Source organism: Pseudophryne corroboree, chromosome 3 (genome assembly GCF_028390025.1).
Source record: "Pseudophryne corroboree isolate aPseCor3 chromosome 3, aPseCor3.hap2, whole genome shotgun sequence".
NCBI classification, from domain to species: domain Eukaryota; kingdom Metazoa; phylum Chordata; class Amphibia; order Anura; family Myobatrachidae; genus Pseudophryne; species Pseudophryne corroboree.
This window is the reverse complement of record NC_086446.1, coordinates 325,441,630-325,446,092: the sequence shown is the minus strand read 5'-3', so window position 1 is coordinate 325,446,092 and position 4,463 is coordinate 325,441,630. Positions and strand designations below refer to the sequence as shown.

Below are 4,463 nucleotides of genomic sequence, written 5' to 3'. Positions count from 1 at the left end.
GTAATGAAAACAGTAATGGCGGCGCCGGCCACCGGAGACAGGAGGCGCCAGGCTGACAGATGCACATCCAACCACGCGGACACAGCGGAGGCCGCGGCTGACGTAATCGCCACTCAGACACTCTGCATGCAGAAGTTCAGGGATGGCGGCGGAGGCCGCGGGAGACGCCATGCCAGGTGTAATATGGCGTTTACTGTGACAGCGTCCCAGAGTGACAGGAGAGGATACAGGAATGTACACATCAGGATAACAGATGGGATCCGGTCCTGGAGCGCTGAGCCAGCCTTAGGAGGCATCTGATGGGTAAGAAATGGCGTCCAGATACCCGGATCGTGACACTATATACTGGTGGTCACCACAATGTTGCACTGTACTACTATATACTGGTCACAACAATGCAGCAGACATTGAGCACTGATCAGGATACTAGAACTGAGTCTGACACGGAGCTGCAAGATACAGCAATGGCCTACTGTACTGTACTATATGTATACTGCTGGTCACCAAAATGCTGCATTGTCCTACTATATACTGCTCACAATAATGCAGCACAGATATGTAATGGATACTTGCAGTGACACAGAGCTGCAAGATACAGCAATGGCCTACTGTACTGTACTACTATAATTATATACTGGTGGTCCCCACAATGCAGCACACTAAGCACAGATATTACCAGGTGTATCTCACACATCGCTCAGTACAGATTACAGGATGTATAATCACCAGGTGTATAACACACGTCGCACAGTACAGTATACAGTATGCAGCTCTGGAGGGATCAGTATTTGTCAGGAAGGCGAGGCCTGGTCCTGGCAGCAGAGTGACAGGCGGCCGTATAGTAGCAGCCAGCTCCAAATCTGGCAGTGTGTGGAGAGGGAGGGGGTGAGGGAAGGGAACGAGCGCTGGAGTGTCTGAGCGGAGGGCTTGGAAGTTCAGGGGGAGTGAGGCGGGAACTGCTCTTCCATAGCAGCGCACAGTGGTGGTGACGGAGTCTGACAAAGGAGGGAGGAGGAGGATTGGGGCAACTGGCCGCAATGGAGCACTGTGCCGCAGCCATCACCTGCAGGGGGAGTGGAGGGAAACACATCCTATCTGCCCCAGATAAGTGACTTCTAATCAGAGCAATTGAGGGTCGGAGTTTTTCTGAAAGGTGGAAAGGAAGGGGTTCTTTTTCATGTAGACTGGAAGGACTACAACAAACTTGGAGTGACTACACTTTTCACCCTAGTTCGGCATCCCTGCTGCCCCTTAATACACAGATGAATGAAGACTCCATTTGGAAAGGCCCCCGCTCAGCAATCAAGAGCTGATGCAGCACATGCAGGTGTTTCTGCAAATATGATGAAGAAAAGAACATCTCATAAGAAACATCGAAACAATATGGGACCAAGTAAACCAATCTTCCAGCCAAGGCGAAATATTGTAGGCTGTAGAATACAGCATGGGTGGAAAGAGGGCAGTGGGCCAATAACCCAGTGGAAAGGAACAGTTCTGGATCAAGTACCAGTGAATCCCTCCCTCTATCTTATAAAGTATGATGGATTTGATTGTGTCTATGGACTTGAGCTTCACAAGATGAAAGGGTGTCTGCTCTTGAAGTTCTACCAGACAGAGTTGCCTCATCCCGAATCAGCGATGCCCATTTGTCTGACACAATGATTGGTAAAGCAATGGAACATATGTTTGAAACAGAGGATGGTTCCAAGGATGAGTGGCGAGGGATGGTATTAGCACGAGCACCTATTATGAACACATGGTTTTATTATTATATAACCTATGAAAAGGACCCAGTCTTATATATGTATCAACTTTCAGATGACTATACGGAAGGAGATCTTCGGATCATGCCAGACTCAAATGATTCCCCTCCAGCTGAAAGAGAACCAGGGGAGGTTGTGGACAGCCTGGTGGGCAAGCAAGTGGAATATGCCAAAGAAGATGGATCAAAAAGGACTAGCATGGTTATTCATCAAGTTGAAGCTAAACCATCTGTGTACTTCATTAAGTTTGATGACGATTTCCATATTTATGTCTACGATTTGGTGAAGACATCCTAAATGGGATTCTGTACTTTTTTTTTTTTTGCCAAACGTAATCTAATGTAAACATTTGTAGAAAGTCGCTGCTTTCTGATTACAGAAATGCTCAGATATTCCTGCGAATCCACAATCCCTCCGCAAGGAAAAAGAAATTGAGAAAACGTTGTTTGAGAATGTTTGTTCTTTTTCCCTTACAAAGGAACAAACCACTTTCCAAGAAGACTGACGTTTTTGGGATTATGGAGACATAATGTTTTTGAATATAAATCCTAAAGCAGGTGGTGTATTAGAGCAAAAGAGTGCAAGAGACCAGCCATGCAATTTCTGAAATATTATGACAAAATGTTACTGTATTTCATAAGCACTCATTCCTAACTCTGCTAAGTACTGTTTGGTATACTGTATCTGGCTTCCATGAGGTAGTTGTCCATTATTTCAGCTTCCATTGACCTTTTTGAAAGCGGTAGAAGTTATCGATTCTTTTTTTTATTTTTATTTTCTCCTATTTTTTATTTTCTCCTGCATAGCCCAGTAAAATGTTGCAATGTTAAGTATTGACTTGTGCCTTCTGGAGGTCCACTTCTTCACCAAACCCAGCCAAATCTCATCCTAACCCTCTGTTCCACGTTCTCTATGTACCCCATCTGTGTCACCCCTGTCTGTCTACCCCTCCCCTTTAGATTGTAAACTCTCACAAGCAGGGCCCTCTTCCCTCATGTGCTTATCCTTTGTCTTACTTTAATAATCTTCAACTGTACCACATCCAGCAGTCTTCTGCCACCTGATACTTATTCCAGTGTCATCGCTGATGTAACTATGTTTATTTAACCTGTACTTGTCCTATACTGTCATCAACTGTAAGTTGCTGTTTTCCTGTTTGATTATTTATGTACTCTGTAATTGGGCGCTGCGGATCCCTTGTGGCGCCATATAAATAAAGGATAATAATAATAATAATAATATAGGCTGTATAATCCCCAGGTGTATCTCACACATCACTCAGTACAGATTACAAGATGTATAATCACCAGGTATATAACACACGTCGCACAGTACAGTATACAGGGTGTATAATTAATTACCAGGTGTTTCACACACATCACACAGTAGAGTATATAGGGTGTATAATCCCCAGGTGTATCTCACACATCACACAGTACAGTATATAGGGTGTATAATCCCAAGGTGTATCTCACACATCGCTCAGTACAGTATACAGGGTGTATAATCACCAGGTGTATCACAAACGTTGCACAGTACAGTATACAGGGTGTATAATCCCCAGGTGTATCTCACACATCGCTCAGTACAGATTACAGGATGTATAAAATCACCAGGTGTATAACACACGTCGCACAGTACAGTATACATACTGGTCACAACAATGCAGCAGATATTGAGCACTGATCAGGATACTAGAAGTGACACAGAGCTGCAAGATACAGCAATGGCCTACTGTACTGTACTATATGTATACTGCTGGTCACCAAAATGCTGCACTGTGATACTATATACTGCTCACAATAATGCAGCACAGATATGGATAGTATACTTGACACAGAGCTGCAAGATACAGCAATGGCGTACTGTACTGTACTACTATAATTATATACTGGTGGTCCCCACAATGCAGTAAACTGAGCACAGATATTTGCAGCACACTGAGCACAGATATGGAGCGTTTTAAGGCAGAGAACGTAGATATTTGCAGCACACTGAGCACAGATATTTGCAGCACACTGAGCACAGATACAGGGAGAGAACGCAACCACGTCCTCTCCGTTCAATCTCCAATGCACGAGTGAAAATAGCGGCGACGCATGGCTCTTTATATAGAATACGAATCTCGCGAGAATCCGACAGCGAGATGATGACGTTCGGGCGCGTTCAGGTTAACTGAGTAAGGCGGGAAGATCCGAGACTGCCTCGGACCCGGGTAAAATAGGTGAAGTTCGGGGGGGTTCGGATCTCAATGAACCGAACCCGCTCATCTCTAGGTATCAACATGGGTACTAAAAGAGGTTTTACCAAAGCACTAACTAATAACGATTACAGGTCATCGTTGCTAGATAAGGTGAAAGATGTCCCTAACGCAAAGGGAAATACTTATCTTAGTTGTATGTATGTGAACACTAGAAGCCTTACTGGTAAAAAAGGGCGAACTAGAAATAATTGCAGCAAGCAAACAGTATGATATTATAGGCATTACTGAAACTTGGTGGGACGAATCTCATGACTGGACAGTCAACCTAGAAGGCTATACGCTGTTTAGGAGAGACAGACTAAATAAAAGGGGTGGAGGGGTGTGTCTTTACGTAAAACCATTTTTAAAACCTGATATACGGGAGGATTTGCAGGGGGGGGACTGTAGATACGGTCGAGACGCTATGGGTAGAAATTGCATGCGGCGAAAAGGGAATA

At 44.5% G+C, this 4,463-nt stretch overlaps 1 pseudogene; it reads left to right on the top strand.

Moving 5' to 3' along the window:
* The first annotated feature begins 1,266 nt into the window (after window positions 1-1,266).
* LOC135057748 (spindlin-Z-like) lies at window positions 1,267-2,093 on the top strand (annotated as a pseudogene).
* Window positions 2,094-4,463: the final 2,370 nt, after the last annotated feature.